The 21,447-nt window shown below is 37.7% G+C and overlaps 1 long non-coding RNA gene and 1 other non-coding gene across 2 annotated transcripts; one reads left to right on the forward strand and one right to left on the reverse strand.

Annotated features, from left to right (window-relative positions):
* Window positions 1–2,923: 2,923 nt before the first annotated feature.
* On the reverse strand, window positions 2,924–3,030 carry LOC131219853 (small nucleolar RNA R71). The gene has a single exon (XR_009158495.1). It is a non-coding gene; the product is annotated as a small nucleolar RNA R71 (small nucleolar RNA).
* A 16,926-nt stretch (window positions 3,031–19,956) lies between these two features.
* Window positions 19,957–20,386, forward strand: LOC131218484 (uncharacterized). The gene is made up of 3 exons (XR_009157765.1): window positions 19,957–20,002; window positions 20,095–20,166; window positions 20,293–20,386. It is a non-coding gene; the product is annotated as an uncharacterized LOC131218484 (long non-coding RNA).
* The last annotated feature ends 1,061 nt before the right edge of the window (window positions 20,387–21,447 follow it).

Here is a 21,447-nt window from a genome sequence, read left to right on the forward strand (position 1 = left end):
TTTGAAATAGACAATGAGCCCCACCATGTCACAGCGAAAGTCTTTCGCAGGCCCTGTTTTAGCGCCGGACGCTGGCCGATTTTTTGCGAGCTGTGGTGTGTGTTCGGCGATGATCATGTGGCTAATCTGAACCGTCCATCATGAAAATGGTTTGCCGAAGATTAAAATCATGAAAGTATCAAAGGTTGGGGTGCACGTACGAACTCACAGTTCTCAGCCAAAGGAGAGCCCCTGCGTTACGAGATTAAAGGATAACATCGGTTTAGAGGGGTTGTGGGCCACTATGAGTGGATGTCCAAACAATCCACAACATCCATCTGTTAGGTCATTCAGAACCGACCGTAGGGACGTTCCCCTTTTTTTGGAAATACACCGTTGTGCACAAACCAAGCCAACGGGATTCCAGCCGTTCCGGTTACGCAAGACAGCTAAGCTACGTAATCTTGGCAGCTGCGAAATCTCTGGAGCTGCGCAATCTCTGCAGGTGCTTAAACAAGCTTCCCAACCTATTCCTTTTGAGACTCAAGACTACCAGAGGGGTTTTCTATAAAGGAGAATAAAAAAAGCTGGGAGGATTATTAAAATATCGGAGGGAGCTAGGGAGAGAGAGGAGCTCGGTTTAGGAAAGGAGTTGCTGCTGCTGCACGTGAGGGAAGAAAAAACGAAGGGTTGCTGGACCGTGGGACTGACAGCAAGAGAGAGAGAGAGAAAGAGGAGCAGAAGTCTGTGCTCGGTTTGGTTGCTGCACGTCAGAGAAAAGGAAAGAGACACGGAGTTTGGTGGCTTGGGTTTGGGCTGGAACGTGAGTAGAAACTGGACAAGCCTCGGTTCTGGTTTTTTTTTTCTTTCTTTCTCTTTCCTTTATATTTCTATTATTTAGGCCATATCATGTGTGGCTAAACCTCTTAGCTAGGGCTAAGAGGTGAAGCCTGTAGCGAGATGGGAGACTCCATTGTATGCTGGTAATTTAAATTTCTAAACTAACTTTGATTTTGGTTTGATTATTAAAGGAATATTTCTTTAGTCTTTTATGGTCTGTTGTGACTGAAATTACAATGGGTTTGCAATGGTTTTGAGTATTCCTTTTCTTCTTTTTTTTTTATGTCAGGAACTCCTGTTGTTCATCATTGTCCCATGGGCATGGTAGGATGACAGTACCCTTCCTGATCCTCATACATTGTTGATTGGTTGGTAATTAGTTTAATCCTGTTGTTTGCTTTGTCTCCTGGGCATGGTTAGATGATGGAATCCATTCTAATTCATATACCTTTCATCTCTTGAAAACCAGATCAAGTAAGTTCAGTTTAAATTCCATAAACATTGATGCAGGCATAAGATCTCCCTGATCTCTACAAGTGGATCCTCTGAATCCCTAGTTTCTTCCTCTGAATTCCTTAAAGTTTTAGATAATTCTTCCACAATTATTTCTTAAATTCTATTTGGTTTAGATCACATCTTAGTCTAGTTCTAGTTCTACTTGGTTTCAGATAACGTACAGGTATCAGTCCCTGTGGATTCGACCTCGGTCTTACCGAGTTTATTACTACATCACAACCCTGCACTTGGGGTGTGAACAAGTTTTTGGCGCCGTTGCCGGGGACTGACGGTTACGTTTTTCTGAAATTAATTAGTTTTAGAATTGGGTTAGGATTAGGATTTTACTAACTTTAGGTTAAAGGTTTTTATTTCATTTTATTTTTAGGAACTATTATTTTATTTTTAGAACCTAACCTATTTTCCTGATTTTGTAGGATCCTTACATAAGTTCTAAATTGGTAATTCCTTCCTAATCTCTCTACTTTTTCTACCTTTTAGAATTAGGGTTTAAATTTTGAAATTTTTAATTCTAGTATTTTTTTCTATTTTTAGGAAGCAGTTTATTTTTAGAAACTAGGGTAGTTATTTCCCTTTCTAGAAAAATCCTCTAATTTTAGAAACTTTTCTCTTTTGTTTTTCACTTTCTATTTTTAACTCTTTTTAAATCTAATTTGTTTCCTCATTTATTTTTAGGATTTTTGTTTAGAAACTAACCTTCCTATTTTGTAGGCCTTTAAGATAGAAATTTCTAATTTGGTAAGCTCTTTCCCTACTTCCTATCTTTCAGTTCTCTTTTAATAATCTACTTTCTAGTTTAGATCTTTCCTAATTTATTTTAGAAATCTCCACTTTCTTTTAAGAATTCCTTCTTTTAGAAATTAATTTACTGCTATTTTTCTTTTTAGAATCTAACTTATTTTTGTTTTATTTTGCAGGTTTTTAACTTAGGACTTCAATTTGGTAATTTCTTTCCAACTCTCTCTTTCTTTCTAGATTTTCTTTTCCTTTCTTAGGATTAGGTTTTTAATTGAGGGCTGCGAGTGTTTTCATGCCCAAGTGGGCCCGTGACAACACTCGACGTCTCTTGACTGAAGGAGGATTGGTTGAGGGGTTGACTATCCATCGCAGGATTAGACACCGCTCGAAATCCCCTGAGTTAACTGAAGTTATGGCTGAAGACCAACCTCCTCTACTTCCACCCAGGGTGGAGGATACCCAAGATGAAAATGAGGTGCAACAGGCACCCCCGCCTCGTACTTTATGAGATTATCTACAACCGGTGGGAGTGAGTATGCCCTCATGCATGATTTTTCCTGAAAACACGGGACAAATGGACATCAAGCCAGGAGTTATCCAACTCCTTCCCAAATTCCATTGACTTGAATCAGAAAGTCCATATTTACATTTGAAAGAGTTCGATGAGATTATAGCTACATTATGTTTTCCTAATGTATCTGAGGATACAATTAGGCTGAAACTCTTTCCTTTTTCCTTAAAAGAGAAAGCTAAGACATGGTTGCATTCACTGCGTCCTAGATCCATTGGCACATGGAACGATATGCAGAGGGAATTCATAAAAAAATTCTTCCCACATCATAAAACGATTACCCTCAGAAAAGCAATCATGAACTTTGCCCAAAAGGAAGATGAAACATTCTTCCAATGTTGGGAAAGGTTCAAAGATTTGGTCAGTTCATGCCCACAACACGGATTTGAAACGTGGCGCATTACAAATTTTTTCTATGATGGACTGACATCTTCCATGCGCCAAATGGTCGAGACAATGTGTAATGGAGAGTTCATCAATAAAGATGTTGACGAGGTATGGGATTACCTCGATAGTCTCGCTGAAAAAACACAATCATGGGACTATTACCCAATGGCGAACACCACGTCTAGGCCGACTCAATTAAAGGAGAAAGGTGGATTATATCTCTTGAAAGAAGAGGATGATCTCAAGTGTAAAGTGACTACGCTCATAAGGAAAGTTGAGGCCATGGAAGGAAAGAAGGATAAGGTCAATGAAATTGTTTGCGGCATCTGCGATTGCAACATTCACACAACTGAAAACTGTCCTACAATACCTGCCTTTTGAGGAGTGTTGAATGAACAAGCCAATGCCGTAAATAACTATCAAAGACCTTTTACTGGACCTAACTCCAACACATACAATCCTGGCTGGAAAAATCATCCAAACTTTAGTTGGAGGAATGGACAAACGGCGACTCCTCCAGGTTTCTTCAATCAAAATCCAATTCAAGTGAAACCTCAAGAGGAACCGGTTCAAAATCCCATACAAGAGCTGGCTCAGGCAATGCGGGGAATCACAGATTTTATGCAAAAGATAGATTCTCGTATGACGGTTATAGAAAAGGGGATGCTTCCTGCACAACCTCTCCCCAATCCTAAACCGCAGTACGAGAATAATGATCCCAGCCCTTCAAATCAGATGGGGCATGCTAAATCCATCACCACTCTTAGGAGTGGGAAGATCATTGATAAAACTCTTCCGGTTAGGCCCGAAAAGCCTCAAGAACCAGAAGAGGACAACAATGATGGATCCAGTGATGCCCCACAAAAAGTATAACCGGAACTTCTAGAGAAGCCAGTTGCTCCATTCCCCCAAAGGTTGGTTTCACCAAAACCTCTCTCTAACTCTCAGGATATCCTAGAGGTGTTGAAACAGGTGAAAGTCAACATTCCTCTGCTTGATGTCGTTAAACAGATACCTTCATATGCCAAATTCCTAAAAGACTTATGCACGACCAAGCGACGGAAAATTATTCAAAAGACACTACAAGAAAGAGGGTTTTTAGCGACGAAATTTTTAGCGACGAAACACATTTTCGTCGCCAAAAGTAACTTTTAGCGACGAAATAGTTTTTCGTCGCCAAAAGTGTACTTTTAGCGACGATATTTTTAGCGACGAAAATTTTCGCAGCTAAAAATCATGGATGAGACTTTTAGCGGCGAAACTTTTCGTCGCCAAAGGCCGCAACCACCTTTTCCACTAAAACGAATTAGATTACTTTTAGCTACGAAACTTTTCGTAGCTAAAAATCATTGGTGAGACTTTTAGCGGCGAAAATTTTCGTCGCTAAAGGCCGCAACCAAAAAACGAGTGGATTACTTTTAGCTACGAAGATATTCGTAGCTAAAAAATGTGGATGAGACGTTTAGCGACGAAATTTTTCGCCGCTAAACGATGCATATAGCTATGGAATGGATTACTTTTAGCTACGAAAATTTTCGTAGCTAAAAATTCTGGATGAGACTTTTAGCGGCGAAAATTTTCGTTGCTAAAGGCTGCTCCACTAAAACGAATTAAATTACTTTTAGCTACGAAAACTTTCGTAGCTAAAAATCATCGGTGAGACTTTTAGCACCGAAACTTTTCGTCGCTAAAGGCCGCAACCAAAAAACGAGTGGATTACTTTTAGCTACGAAGATTTTCGTAGCTAAAAAATGTGGGTGACACGTTTAGCGACGACATTTTTCGCCGCTAAACGATGCATATAGCTATGGAATGGATTACTTTTAGCTACGAAAATATTCGTAGCTAAAAATTCTGGATGAGACTTTTAGCGGCGAAAATTTTCGTCGCTAAAGGCTGCTCCACTAAAACGAATTAAATTACTTTTAGCTACGAAAACTTTCGTAGCTAAAAATCATCGGTGAGACTTTTAGCACCGAAACTTTTCGTCGCTAAAGGCCGCAACCAAAAAACGAGTGGATTACTTTTAGCTACGAAGATTTTCGTAGCTAAAAAATGTGGGTGACACGTTTAGCGACGAAATTTTTCGCCGCTAAACGGTGCAAACGTTTTACTTCTAGTAATGGAATGGATTACTTTTAGCTACGAAACTTTTCGTAGCTACAAATCGTGGATGAGACTTTTGGCGACAAAAAGTTTCGCCGCAAAAGGGTGCAAACGATTTACTTTTAGCTACGAAAAATTTCGTAGCTAAATATCGTAGATGAGAATTTTAGCAACGAAAAGTTTCGTTGCCAAAGGCTACAAACAATTTTTTAAAAAATTACTTTTAGCTACGAACCATTTCGTAGCTAAAAAACCTGGATGTTACTTTGATCGACGAAATGTTTCGTTGCTAAAGGCCGCAACAATTTTAAAAACATGGATAAAACGTTTAGCGAGGAAAATATTCGTCGCTAAATACTTTTACCTACGAAATATTATATAACAGGTGTTATATAATATATTTCATCATATTCACATTTACATCCATCTAAACCCAAACTATGTAAATTCATCCAAACATAAACTACATTCATCCAAACATAAACTGCATCCATCCAAACACAAACACTCTTATGGAAAAAAATAAATGAAAAGAGAAAGAACATCTCAGAGGTGATCCAGACAAATGAAAAGAAATCAGGTTTAGGTTATAGGTTATAGGTTATAGCTTTAGGGAATTGAGAATGGGTTAAGGTTTAGGTTTAAGAAATCAGGTTCTGGTTCAGGTTCGGTATCGGGTTTAGGTTTGGGTTTTCAAGTTTAGGTTTAAGTTAAAGAGTTGAGATTATGATTAAGTGTAGGTTTAGGTTTAAGGATTTGAGATTACATTTAGGTTTTAGGTTTAGGTTATATGTTTAGGTTTAGGTTATAAGTATAGGTTATAGGTTTAAGTTTAAGTTACGTTATAGGTTAAGGTTTAGGGAATTGAGAATAGGTTAAGGTTTAGGTTTAAATTAGGTTATAGGTTAAAGTTTACGGAATTGAGAATAGGTTAAGGTTTAGGTTTAGGAAAATCGGGTTCGGGTTTAGGTTTGGGGTTTCAAGTTTAGGTTTAGGTTAAGGAGTTGAGATTAGGATTAGGTGTAGGTGTAGGTTTAGGAATTTGAGAATACATTTAGGTTATAGGTTTAGGTTATAAGTGTCAGTTATAGGTTTAGGTTATAAGTGTCGGTTATAAGTTATACCTTTAGGGATTTGAGAATAGGTTAAGGTCTAGGTTTAGGAAATCGGGTTCGGAGTTCTGGATCGGGTTTAGGTTTGGGTTTTCAAGTTTAGGTTTAGGTTTAGGTTAGGGAGTTGAGATTAGGATTAGGTATAGGTTTAGGTTTGGGGATTTAAGAATACATTTAGGTTTTAGGTTTAGGTTTAGGTTTTAGGTTTTAAGTTTAGGTTAAGGTTATAGGTTTATGTTAGGTTTAGGTTATAGGTTATAGGTTATAGCTTTAGGGAATTGAGAATAGGTTAAGGTTTAGGTTTAGTTTTGGGAAATCGGGTTCGGGATTGGGTTTAGGTTTGGGTTTTCAAGTTTAGGTTTATGTTTAGGTTAGGGAGTTGAGATTAGGATTAGGTGTAGGTTTAGGTTTAAAGATTTGAGAATACATTTAGGTTTTAAGTTTAGGTTTTGGGATTTGAGAATAGGTTTAGGTTAAGGTTGTAAGTATAAGTTATAGGTTAAGGTTAAGGTTTAGGTTTCGGCTATAAGTATAAGTTTTGGGATTTGAGAATAGGTTTAAGTTAAGGTTATAAGTCTAGGTTTAGGTTATAGGTTATAAGTTAAAGTTTAGGTTTAGGAAATCGGGTTCGGGTTCGGGTTCGGGATCGGGATCGAGTTTAGGTTTGGGTTATAGGTATAGGTTTTGGGATTTGAGAATAAGTTTAGGTTAAGGTTACGAGTCTAAGTTTAAGTTATAGGTTAAGGTTTAGGTTTAGGCTATAAGTATAGGTATAGGTATAGGTTATAGGTTAAGGTTAAGGTTTAGGAAATCGGGTTTGGGTTCGGATCGAGTTTAGGTTTGGGTTATAGGCATAGGTTTTGGAACTTGAGAATAGGTTTAGGTTAAGGTTGTAAGTATAGGTTATAGGTTAAGCTTAAGGATTAGGTTTCGGCTATAAGTATTGGTTTTGGGATTTGAGAATAGGTTTAGATTAATGTTATAAGTCTAGGTTTAGGTTATAAGTTAAGGTATAGGTTTAGGTTATAGGTATAGGTTTAGGTTATACGTTAAGGTTTAGGTTTAGGAAATCGGGTTCGGGATCACGTTTAGGTTTGGGTTATAGGCATAGGTTTTGGGATTTGAGAATAGGTTTAGGTTAAGGTTGTAAATATAGGTTATAAGTTAAGGTTAAGGTTTAGGTTTCGGCTATAAGTATAGGTTTTGGGATTTGAGAATAGGTTTAGGTTAAGGTTATAAGTCTAAGTTTAGGTTATAGGTTAAGGTTTAGGTTTAGGTTATAGGTATAGGTTTAGGTTATAGGTTAAGGTTTAGGTTTAGGTTATAGGTATAAGTTTAGGTTATACATTAAGGTTTAGGTTTAGAAAATCGGGTTCGGGTTCGGGACTGGGTTTAGGTTTGGGTTATAGGTATAGGTATTGGGATTTGAGAATAGGTTTAGGTTAAGGTTATGAGTCTAGGTTTAGGTTATAGTTTATGGTTTAGGTTTAGGTTTAGGCTATAGGTATAAGTTTCGGTTATAGGTTAAGGTTTAGTTTTAGGAAATCGGGTTCGGGTTTGGAATCGGGTTTAGGTTTGGGTTATAAGTATAGGTTATAGATTATGAGAATAGGTTTAGTTAAGGTTATGTTTTAGGTTTAGGTTATAGGTATAGGTTTAGGGAATGGTTTAGGAAATCGGGTTCGGGTTTGAGATTGGGTTTAGGTTTGGGTTATAGGTATATGTTTTGGGATTTGAGAATAGGTTTATGTTAATGCTGTAAGCATAGGTTATAGGTTAAGGTTAAGGTTTAGGTTTAGGTTTCGGCTATAAGTATAGGTTTTAGGATTTGAGAATAGGTTTAGGTTAAGGTTATAAGTCTAGGTTTAAGTTACAGGTTAAGGTTTAGGTTTAGGTTATAGTTATAGGTTTAGGTTAAGGTTATATGTTAAGGTTAAGGTTATAGGTTTAGGTTTAGTTTATAGGTTTAGGTTTAGGTTAGGTTATAGGTTATAGGTTTAGGTTTAGGTTATAGTTATAGGTTTTGGGATTTGAGAATAGGTTTAGGTTAGGTTATAGGTTATAGCTTTAGGGAATTGAGAATAGGTCAAGGTTTAGGTTTAGGAAATTGGATTCGGGTTCGGGACCGGGTTTAGGTTTGGGTTTTCAAGTTTAGGTTTAGGTTTAGGCTAGGGAGTTGAGATTAGGATTAGGTGTAGGTTTAGGTTTAGGCATTTGAGAATACATTAAGGTTTAGGTTATAGGTTTTGGGATTTGAGAATAGGTTTAGGTTATAGGTTTAGGTTTAGGGATTGGAGAATAGGTTTGGGTTATAGTTATAGGTTTAAGTTTAGGTTAAGGTTATATGTTAAGGTTAAGGTTATAAGTTTAGGTTTAGGTTAGGTTATAGGTTATAGCTTTAGGGAATTGAGAATAGGTCAAGGTTTTGGTTTAGGAAATCGGGTTCGGGTTCAGGACCGGGTTTAGGTTTGGGTTTTCAAGTTTAGGTTTAGGCATTTGAGAAAACATTAAGGTTTAGGTTTAGGTTTTGGGATTTGAGAATAGGTTTAGGTTATAGGTTTAGGTTTAGGGATAGGGACTTGAGAATAGGTTTAGGTTATAGGTTTAGGTTTAGGTTAAGGTTATAGGTTTAGGTTTAGGTGAAGTTTATAGGTTTAGGTTGGGTCGTTAGAGGTTTTTGGTTAAGGTTTAGGTTATAGTTATAGGTTTTGGGATTTGAGGATAAGTTTAGGTTAGCTTATAGGTTATAGCTTTGGGGAATTGAGAATAGGTCAAGGTTTAGGTTTAGGAAATCGGGTTCGGGTTCGGGTTTAGGCTAGGGAGTTGAGATTAGGATTAGGTGTAGGTTTAGGTTTAGGCATTTGAGAATACATTAAGGTTTAGGTTTAGGTTTTGGGATTTGAGAATAGGTTTAGGTTATAAGTTTAGGTTTAGGGATAGGGACTTGAGAATAAGTTTAGGTTTAGGTTAAGGTTATAGGTATAGGTTTAGGTGAAGTTTATAGGTTTAGGTTAGGTTAGGTTTTAGGTTTTGGTTAAGGTTTAGGTTATAGTTATAGGTTTTGGGATTTGAGAATAGGTTTAGGTTAGGTTATAGGTTATAGCTTTAGGGAATTGAGAATATGTCAAGGTTTAGGTTTAGGAAATTGGGTTCGGGTTCGGGACCGGGTTTAGGTTTGGGTTTTTAAGTTTAGGTTTAGGTTTAGGCTAGGGAGTTGAGATTATGATTAGGTGTAGGTTTAGGTTTAGGCATTTGAGAAGCTTTTAAGGTTTAGGTTTAGGTTTAGGGATTTGAGAATAGGTTTGGGTTATAAGTTTAGGTTTAAGTTTAGGGATTTGAGAATAGTTTTAGGTTATAGGTTTAGGTTTAGGTGAAGGTTATTGGTTTAGGCTAGGTTAGGTTATAGGTTTAGGTTAGGTTAGGTTATAGGTATAGGTTTTGGGATTTGAGGATAGGTTTAGGTTATAAGTCTAGGTTTAGGTTAGGTTATAGGTTATAACTTTAAGGAATTGAGAATAGGTCAAGGTTTAGGTTTAGGAAATCGGTTTCGGGTTCGGGATCGGGTTTAGGTTTGGGTTTTCAAGTTTAGGTTTAGGTTTAGGATAGGGAGTTGTGATTAGGATTAGGTGTAGGTTTAGGTTTAGGCATTTGAGAATACATTAAAGGAAAAGGTTTAGGTTTTGGTATTTGATAATAGGTTCAGGTTATAGGTTTAGGTTTAGGGATAGGGACTTGAGAATAGGTTTAGGTTATAGGTTTAGGTTTAGGTTAAGCTTATACGTTTATGTTTAGGTGAAGGTTATAGGTTTAGGTTAGGTTAGGTTATAGGTTTTTGGTTAAGGTTTAGGTTATAGTTATAGGTTTTAGGATTTGAGGATAGGTTTAGGTTAGCTTATAGGTTATAGCTTTGGGGAATTGAGAATAGGTCAAGGTTTAGGTTTAGAAAATCGGGTTCGGGTTCGGGTTTAGGCTAGGGAGTTGAGATTAGGATTAGGTGTAGGTTTAGGTTTAGGCATTTGAGAATACATTAATGTTTAGGTTTAGGTTTTCGGATTTGAGAATAGGTTTAGGTTTAGGTTTAGGGATAGGGACTTGAGAATGGGTTTAGGTTTAGGTTAAGGTTATAGGTATAGGTTTAGGTGAAGTTTATAGGTCTAGGTTAGGTTAGGTTATAGGTTTTTGGTTAAGGTTTAGGTTATAGTTATAGGTTATGGGATTTGAGAATAGGTTTAGGTTAGGTTATAGGTTATAGCTTCAGGGAATTGAGAATATGTCAAGGTTTAGGTTTAGGAAATTGGGTTCGGGTTCGGGACCGGGTTTAGGTTTGGGTTTTCAAGTTTAGGTTTAAGTTTAGGTTAGGGAGTTGAGATTAGGATTAGGTGTAGGTTTAGGTTTAGGTATTTGAGAATACATTAAGGTTTAGGTTTAGGTTTTGGGATTTGAGAATAGGTTTAGGTTATAGGTTTAGGTTTAGGGATAGGGATTTGGGTATAGGTTTAGGTTTAAGGTTTAGGTTTAGGTTTAGGTTTAGGTTAAGGTTATAAGTTTAGGTTTAGGTGAAGTTTATAGGTTTAGGTTAGGTTAGGTTATAGGTTTTTGGTTAAGGTTTAGGTTATAGGTATAGGTTTTGGGATTTGAGGATAGGTTTAGGTTATAAGTATAGTTTTAGGTTAGGTTATAGGTTATAGCTTTAAGGAATTGAGAATAGGTCAAGGTTTAGGTTTAGGAAATCAGGTTCCGGTTCGGGACCGGGTTTAGGTTTGGGTTTTCAAGTTTAGGTTTAGGTTTAGAATAGGGAGTTGTGATTAGGATTACGTGTAGGTTTAGGTTTAGGCATTTGAGAATACATTAAAGGAAAAGGTTTAGGTTTTGGTATTTGATAATAGGTTTAGGTTATAAGTTTAGGTTTAGGGATAGGGACTTGAGAATAGGTTTAGGTTATAGGTTTAGGTTTAGGTAAAGCTTATAGGTTTATGTTTAGGTGAAGGTTATAGGTTTAGGTTAGGTTAGGTTATAGGTTTTTGGTTAAGGTTTAGGCTATAGTTATAGGTTTTGGGATTTGAGGATAGGTTTAGGTTAGGTTATAGGTTATAGCTTTAGGGAATTGAGAATAGGTCAAGGTTTAGATTTAGGAAATCGGGTTCGGGACCGGGTTTAGGTTTGGGTTTTCAAGTTTAGGTTTAAGTTTAGGCTAGGGACTTGATATTAGGATTAGGTGTAGGTTTAGGTTTAGGTTTAGGGATTTGAGAATAGGTTTGGGTTATAGTTATGGGTTTAGGTTAAGTTATAGGTTACAGCTTTAGGGAAATGAGGAATGGTCAAGGTTTAGGTTTAGGAAATTGGGTTCGGGTTCGGAACCGGGTTTAGGTTTGGGTTTTCAAGTTTAGGTTTAGGTTTAGGCTAGGGAGTTGAGATTAGGATTAGGTGTAGGTTTAGGTTTAGGCATTTGAGAATACATTAAAGGAAAAGGTTTAGGTTTTGGTATTTGATAATAGGTTTAAGTTATAGGTTTAGGTTTAGGGATAGGGACTTGAGAATAGGTTTAGGTTTAGGCATTTGAGAAGCTTTTAAGGTTTAGGTTTAGGTTTAGGTTTAGGGATTTGAGAATAGGTTTGGGTTATAAGTTTAGGTTTAAGTTTAGGGATTTGAGAATAGTTTTAGGTTATATGTTTAGGTTTAGGTTTAGGTGAAGGTTATTGGTTTAGGCTAGGTTAAGTTATAGGTTTTTGGTTAAGGTTTAGGTTATAGTTATAGGTTTTGGGATTTGAGGATAGGTTTAGGTTAGGTTATAGGTTATAGCTTTAGGGAATTGAGAATAGGTCAAGGTTTAGGTTTAGGAAATCGGATTTGAGAATAGGTTTGGGTTATAGGTTATAGGTTAAGGTTTTGGGTCATAGGTTTTGGTTTAGGTTAAGGTTATAGGTATAGGTTAAGGTTTAGGTTTAAGTTATAAGATATAGGTTTAGGGAACTGAGAATAAGTTAAGGTTTAGATTTAGGTTTTGGATTTAGGTTTAGGTTTTAGGTTTTAAGTTAAGGTTTAGGTTTAGGTTAAGATTGAGGTTTAGGTTATAGGTTAAGGTTTTAGGTCATAGGTTTTGGTTTAGGTTAAGGGTATGGTCCCTGCAAAGCAAATACAGATATAAACAAGGCCATCCGACGTAAATGCCAGGCCCCTTCCAATGCTGTCCATAAAAAATGGACAGCTTCATCATGATCATAATAGCGGTTCCCTCTTTCCAGGGAACCCGCTCTTCCGAATAGCTCCGACGCACATCCGGGTCTACTCCATTAATTTCGATCAAATATATAAACACGGTCTGTCCAAATGGCCAGGCCCCTCCAATGTTGTCCATAGGAAATGGACAGCTTCATCATGGTCATAACAGCTGTTCCCACCTTCCAGGGACCCCCGCTCATCCGGATAGCTCCGACGCACATCCGGGTCTGCTCCATTAATTTTGAGCAAATACATAAACACGGCCTGTCCAAATGGCCAGGCCACTCCAATAGTTTAGGCTTTCTTTACCTTCCATTGGATGCTTTCAAGGTGCAGATGGCCATTGAAACACACATACATCTTGGGAATTGCTTCTCAAAACCGCAGACTGGTTTTGTTTTGAAACTCGTTCATCTCACCTAAAAACCTGTCACATAATGAATCACTGTAACCACAATGATAACTATTGTCTATGCACTATAATGAACAAATTATTATTATTATTATAGATATCTGTAATTACAACATGGATGTTGGAGTCACTTATGAATGGGTAGAATGGCATATAAAGATTATAATCGACCTTAGAAATATAAATGCCATTATAGATAATTGTAATTACAACATGGATGTTGTGTGTGTCTATTTCATATGCACCTCAACATATATGTCTGTGTGCATGTGCAGGTGTGTGTGTCCATATATATATATATATATATATATATATATATATATTGTATTAGAGAAGGGAAGGGATTATTTAAATCATTAACAAAAGAAATATATGAATATTAAAAGATGTTGACTTCTTCATAAAATGCTCTGGCCTATAAAGAAATGGAACCAATGTCACCCATGAACATCTACTATATAGAATTTCTTAAGGGCCATAGAAGTTTTGGATCAAGCTTATTTTAATGTTTCCCCTTTGCCCATGCCCGTATGATCTTATGAATAGGTTGCATGACAACAAACCATCTGCTAAAGGTTCATATAAAACCTCTATTTTAAGGAATGGCTAGAGGTTGGTGCTCTGTAGACCCCAACATGAAGTATATGTCCCATCCATGCTTTCCATACATTTTTTCAGATAATTTTATACTATGAACCCAAAACTGAGGTAGATCAAATTCTCAAGTTGGTCACACAGTGTTGATTGAAATCTCACCATTAAAAACTTCTTGCATTGATATTTTTACTTTTCTATAACCAGACCTTTTTTTCTGGTTATAGAAAAGTAAGTAGACCTTTCTTCTGACTATAGAAAGCTGACCTCTCTTAAGCCTTTGACTTATAAATGGTGAGGAAAGTCTGGGGGTTTCTTCTTTAAGTTACTCAACGTTCATGGTCATTACAAAGTAGATTGTGGATCTTTTAAATGGTGGATTGTAGGGTCCTTCCAATTGAGTCGGTGAGTTGTATGGAGGTTGCTCCCTTTAGCTTGTATGTGGGGAATATGGAAAGAAGAAAGTAGGTGAGCTTTCTTGTAATATCTTGTCATTGATATTTGTAGTGAAGGAAAGAATTGAACACTTCATCATAAGTTAAGACTGGTACTGAAGCTTTTAAGGCACCAATGCCTCAATATGGGGTGGTGGTTGGAACTTGGTCAGTTTTTAATTATGTCAAGCATTGGGAGAAGATTGAGCTTTTGGTGCCTAGGCTTGTGAAAATTGAATATGGAAGTTCAAGGGGGAATCTTGGTGGCTTGGTAGTTGGCGGTGTCATTAGAGAAGAAGCTTGTTGGGTTGGTGCAGCTTCTTTCAATCTACTAAGCTACTCACGCAATCTTGCCTATGGGTAATTGTGCCAGCATCAATTGGAATATCTAGGTCGCCAAGCTTGATCCCTTTTTTTAGTTGAACGCAAACCATTGACGTATTTCATTTACTGACAATTAATTCTTAGTCAACATATTCAAAGGGTAGGATTGCTCCATCAAGGCAAATTTTGGGGTATAGTCCATACACGAGCATGCGCAACAACCCAACAGCCTAGATGGCTAAACTGTGGTAATGGGTTCACCATTACAAACCAAAAACCCATATTGTGCATATCCTTGTACAGGGATCATACAATTAGTGAAAATCCACACCCTACAACACTTAAAGAGTAGATCCTAACATGTTGATTGAGCCGGCAGTGAACACCCCAGACTGGCAAAGACCAGGGTTCAAGTCACACTGATGTACCAGTTGCAGTCCTGCCCAAAATGACTATGTAATCCACTAAGAAAAAGTGTAGAGATTTGAAAATGAGCTTGATCAGGAATTCAGGTCTTGAAATCAAATAAAACAAGCTGCCTCAATGAAAATTAACACATTGAGCACAAAATGCATGGAGAAATGCAAGCCATTCCACCACACATGCCACCATAGAACACGTCTCAAAGACCCCATCAATTCATCAGGTGGAGTCAACTGTAAACATACCCTTGCCCAAAAGATCAGGTGGGCCACATACGTATGAGAAAAATGACAACGACCCACCAAATGAGTGGAAATCTCGATTTTGTGGTCACGGAGCCGCAAACCCCCCGGTGGCACCCCAACCCCACTAGATGAGTGGCCCATATCAGGCAACAAGTGTGCCAAGATGGCACACGTGACAAGATCGCATCGGCATTTACGAAATGAAATTTCTATATTTTGACATGATTCAACTACCGCAAGAGAAAAACGAACTACATGGATTAAAATTCAAGAAATCAAGGGGAGAGAGAGAGAGAGAGAGAGAGAGAGAGAGAGAGAGAGAGAGAGAGAGAGAGAGATAGAGATTTTCGAAGAGAAGCTTACGAGGTTTTGAAGGAGCCGGAAGCGGCTGCGGAGCTGGTAGTGGCTGCGGCATTTTCACAGCTTCCACCATCTGGAAATCTCTGTGAAAGAGAGAGAGAGAGAGAGACCGTATAGCCTAGGGTTTGGTTTGGAAGAAGGCCAGGAGTCGCATTGACTCAGGCAGCGCTAATATTGGATGGAAATTGGATTGCATACTAAGTTACTCAGTACGCTCTTATCGTACAGAGTAAACTCGGTTGGGCTCACCGAGAATGCATGTGGTTTATCCATGCCGTCTATTCATTTTTTCAGATCATTTTAGGGGTTCAACCCAAAATTGATACATATACAAAGCTCAAGTGGATCATACCACAGGAAAAAGTGAAAGTATTGATTTCCACCATTGAAAACTTTCTAAGGCCCCCAGTGATGTTTATTTGACATCCAACCTATTCATGATATCAGACAGACATGGATGAAGGGAAAAAACAAACATTAGCTTGATCTAAAACTTCGGTTGCCCCCAAGAATTTTCAACTGTAGATGTTCAATTCACACTGTTTTCGATGGTGTGATCCAATTGAGATTTTTATATACTCTATTTTTGGTAGAAAGCCCTAAAATAATGTGTTAAAATAGATGGATGGAGTGGATACAATGCATAAATGACAGTGGGGCGCACAGAGTTTACTCAGTAAGCTTGGCGTACTGAGTTACTCAGTACGCAACCCGCTTCTTATTGGATGGAGGGCGATAAACCTAATCCTCGGGCCGAGGACAATACTATCACGTAAAACATTTGATCCTCTACCGGAGGAGGCAAGTTTAGGGCTGTCAATGGGCCGAGTTAGGGCTGGGTCGAGCTCTGTCCAAGCTTAAGCCCGGCCTGTAATTTTGAACCTAAGCCATGCTCGTGATAAGCCAAAATATTCTAGACCGAGTACAGCCCAGGACATATACACAAAGCTCAACCCAAGTCCGAGCAGGGTAAGTTACAAAAGCCTATCTTGTTATACAAAGCAGATGCAAATAATGGTGAAAACGTTGATGTACTTGTCTGCATGCTTCTACTGCTGCTACTGCACTCACTCCCTCCCTTCAGTCTTCCCTATTCAACCGTGGACGACAAATCACATACCCCATATGGAGCTGCTGTTGTTGCTTCTACAATATTAGAAACCCCATGTGTGGGGACTGTCATGGGATGGTTGATGTTGCAGGGAGAGGGAGATCGAGAGAGGGAGGGAGAGTGAGAGGGAGATCGAGAGAGAGGGTTGAGATCGGGAGAGGGAGATCGAGGGAGAGGGTTGAGATTGAAGGAGAGGGAGATTGAGAGAGGGAGAGGGAGATCGGGAGAGGGAGATCGAAAGAGAGGGAGATGGAGCTCGCGTTTGGGCATTTTGGGCATTTTGGAGGGATTAGGGCGTTTTGGCGACGGAAATAATCCAGTAGTCTGCAGGATATTTATATAAATGTGACTCTCAAGCCATGTGCGTGTATATGAGGCGCGCACCCATGGCGCTGGTACCACCGTAACTAACCTTGCAACTGTTTTGGGCCCCATGCCATGGATTGACTTGATTTTTAAGCCGCAGGCCCACCATGGAATGGTGCATCTGACTGATGGGGTACATGTTCGACACCCATCACGGTGGGGCCCACACAGCTTGACCGTATGGAACCTTTTCAAATAATATATATATATATATATATATATATATATATATATATATATATATATGTATGCAGTGATCCCGACCTTATTTGAAACCATATAAAATACTACTAAAAAATAAGAAATGTCCAAATACATTTGTCAAGAAAATTTCCTTATGATTTAAACAAGGATTAGTGTAACCTTATAGAAACACAAACACAACTTTATCATGCTCTCTTATGCTCCTACAAACATCTATTGCACAAACTCGTTGATACAAATGAAATACAAATCATCATTTAAGCCATATCCCAACTAATTGGGGTGAGCTCGACCATGTAAATAATCTTATCTATCTCAAACCCGACTTAAAAGCTTAGATCCAATGATTCGATAAGTGCACAAAGCCAATTGGATTTAGGTCCAGGTCTTCAAAAATAAGATCCGGACCTAAAAGGACTTGGACCTGACAAGATCAGGTCTTCTCTCTGGTTTTGCATAGTAGAGATTTGGCATAAAATCTATTGGTGAAAAGCTTTTTATCTCTTAACATGCTCATCTACAGCCAATGATTGAATTTTTTTTTAGGAAATCCTAAAAAAACATACTTTCTCTAACATGCTCATCTATATATAAAAAAATTTTAAAATATTTTATAATAAAACATCATGGTAATCCCCGGGAAGATTGCAATGGTTAATGTATTTGTTCTCACTGTTTCCCCATAGTATGGCCCACTTAGACAATGGATCTATCTCATTTTTTAAATCTCATTCTATCATGGTTCAGAGAAAATGATGGACGAAGTAGATTTTACACTGTTATCGTAGTTAGCGCACAACAATTCATATCATATTGTGTTTTCTCTTCATTCATATCTTTTTGATATTATAAACATGAGGGATGTCAAATAAACATTATTATGCGCCCAAGGAAGGTATCAACGGTGGAAATCATTATTCCAAACTATTTTGTGTCGCATGGTCCACTTGAGTTTTATATTTATCGAAAATTTGGAGTTAACCCACACTGTTCCTCCATTTTTTAAGATCGTTTTAGAGAACTATTTAAAAAATGATTCATATCCAAATATTAATTAAATGAACAACACCACAGAAAAGAGAACAAATTGGCCACTCCCCCTGACACCATCCACTGGCTTGTGGTTAGTACTCTGTGGGCCACACCATGATGTATGTATTTAATCCATGCCGTCCATCTTTTTTTATAGATCATTTTATGATATAAGAGAAAAAATGAGGTATATCTAAATCTCAAGTGGACCACATTACAAGAAAAAGTGTTGGATGAACGTTGACCATTAAAAACGTTATGGGGGCCGTAAAAGTTTTAGATCAAGCTGATATTTATAGTTTCCCTTCATTCGGGTCTTTATGACCTAATCAACATATTAGATTTCAAATAAACAATACAGTGGGCCTTAGGAGGATTTTAATAGTGGATATCCAATCATTATTGATTTCCTGTGGTGTGGTCCACCTGTGACTTATATACCTATCAATTTTTCTATAAAGCCCTAAAATGATCTCTAAAAATAGATGAACAGAATGGATGACACACATACATCATGGTGGGGCCCACAGAGCACCCTCCACCAGTAGCCAATCCGTCTCCCAAATTTGGGCGCGCGCTCAAAACAGAGCCGCGCCCAAAGAGAGGTATTTCACTCTCTCTCTCTCTCTCTCTCTCTCTCTCTCTCGCTTTTATTTTGCCTCGTAGCAAATATCGGGGTCTTAGATCGCAATTTCTGCTCTTGTCCAACAGCGATCTTTCTCGCAACTATCTCAATGGATCGATCCCTGCAGCATGGGCTTCCCTTCCTCTCACCGATTTGTAAGTCCTCTTCCATAATTGCATCTGGAATCTTCTATAACTAATCTACAAAACCCTCTCTTCCTCTCTCACTCTCTGAGGGACATACCCAAAAAATTGTTTGAACATTGTAGGTCGCTTTTGGGAAATCACATTTCTAGAACAATTCCAAAGGAGCTAGGAAACATCATGACACTCAAGTCACTGTATGTGATTCACAACTTTCATTTGATTAGGCAGATGAAATTGCGTTTAGCTACTATTATTCATGCAATTCGTGAGTTTGCAGAGTCATTGAAGTTAACGAGGTCGAAGGACCTCTTCCTCCAGAGCTTGGTAATTTGCGCAGCTTGGAGAGATTGTAAGATTCTCTGTTCTGCCATTGCAAATTTTTTTTTCTTTTTTTAAAATAGTGACCTAATTCTCATTTCATAGTTATCTTTCAGGGAATTCATATCTTTACTCATCTTGATTGATATTTTCCATTAGCATCTTTTCTTTCTACTTTTGGTAATTCAGGAGTACAAATTTGTACTGTTGTATCACCAATGTTGAAAGAAGGTTGCCATTATCAATCAGGGCAGGTGCAAATAGTGTCACCCTTATCTTTATTACATTTGAGCAGCTGCTAAGATTTGTGACCTGAATTGAGAATCTCTAAAATTTAAATGTTATTTATTTATTTATTAGTTCTGGTTGCCTCCTATGTCCTAATTAAACAGAAAATGTGATTAATGTGTAAATATATGCTGGCCATTGTTAGGTTACATTGGTGAACAGAATGGCCGAGGGTCAACCAATTGTGAAGTGTTTATGCTATTCAACGCTATCAGTTGACGGTCAATATGTGGTGTTGAGAGGACTCCACGACCATTTTAAGGAGTGGAATGCCCCACTGGGTCCACACCGTGTAGCAGGTGTGGGCCTCACTTATCACCACCATCTGATCATGATCAGTTGGTAGTGATTGGCATACAGCCTATGGTGATAATAAACAATAGGTGTTTTTTTAAAAAAAAAAAAAAAAAAAACTTTTTTCCTAACATAATCCAATATATTACTGGTGCAGCCTTGCTTGTTCGAATAACTTGACAGGAGAAATACCTATTACCTTCGGCAACTTGAGAAACTTGACGGACTTGTATATCAATTCTTCACTAGTCACTGGGGTTGTCTTTTCCATTTAGAAATTATAACTTATTAAACTCCATTCATATTATTTCTGTAAGATCCCTGATTTCATCGGGAACTGGACACGACTCAAGAGGCTGTAAGAACTTTATTTGATATGTTTTCAATGTAAATTGCTTCTTGCTTCTATATGAGAACATCTATATGAACCATGATTCTAAACCACTGCAGGCATATGCAAGGCACATCTATGACGGGACCTATTCCTTCCAACATCTCTTTCTTGGTGAATCTAACTGAACTGTGAGGGCACATTCCATGTTCTTTTCTTGCTGCTTTATTACTTAGAATTTTCTTGGATTCATACCCAGCCTTGGAAGTGGTATGAAATGAATTACTTTATTGAATCCAATATATTTTGATTTTCAGGAGGATATCTGATTTGAATGGATCGAGCATGCCTTTCCCTGCATTGGGGGATATGACCAAAATGCAGAAATTGTGAGTTGAATGGATATACCCCTGATGGCATAAATATATCATTGTTCGTTACTTCTTTTGTTTCTAGTCTATATCCATTATATTATGAACTTACGTTTTGTGTTTGCTCTAATATAATAAGATGTCAATTTTAGATTTCTTCTCTTCCTCTCTATGCTTGAAAGAATGGGATTTTGGTTCAAATGCATAAGATGGACATTGAAATCATTGGTCTTCTTTGATTTTTTTTTCTTTACCATTTCTTCTGTAAAGTGCTTCTAAGTTGTTTGAACTGATGCAGGTAAGAAGTTCTGGAATGTGTTTCATCTGCAGCCTATGCGTGATCAGAAGGTACAATTCCAAAAAAAATATCATCTAATTTCACATTATTTCCATTGCTTTATGATTATACAATTCCAAAAAAATGAGAACCAGAGGTTAACAGTACACAGACTGCTGAAATTGATGTTTTACCAATAGATCACTACTATGATGCCTTAGGAGGGCCTGAATTGGATACTCTCAGGGTACATGGACTTTTGTTTTTTTTGTTTTTGCTGCTACTGTTGTTGTGCTCCATTTACTTCGTTCAGCTGACAGGATATCGTCTCTATAATTATAAATGCTGTTTCAAAGCAAGCGTGGAGTGCTACTAATTTGGAGAGATCTGACATAAATAAAGTCTTCTATTGATACGAGAGCATAATCAAGTTCTCAAATCTGCACTTGATTGAAAAAGATCTTAATGGCATTAGTGCTAACATGGAATGCATATGCAAAGTTAGTTATTTATGTGCAAAAAAAGAAAAAAAAAAAGAAAAAAAAAAAGGAGAATGTGGTCCTGACCCAATTGAGGAAGTTATGCCCAAAGTGTAGTTAGCATAGTGTCCCAATGGGAATCAGAAGTTTAACTGGTAATGGTATCATCTCTCCTTGATAGGGGCAATAGTACTGGATAGATGATTGAAAGGAAAAATAAAGTCAACCATATAGGGTACGTTCAATTTTTTTGGGTCATTTTCAGTTAAACTGATAACTCATGTAGAAGACAACTGAAAGAGACAATCTACTCAGTGCTGTTTGATATGAATGTTCCTGCTGTTT

Source organism: Magnolia sinica, chromosome 11, assembly GCF_029962835.1.
Source record: "Magnolia sinica isolate HGM2019 chromosome 11, MsV1, whole genome shotgun sequence".
NCBI lineage: Eukaryota > Viridiplantae > Streptophyta > Magnoliopsida > Magnoliales > Magnoliaceae > Magnolia > Magnolia sinica.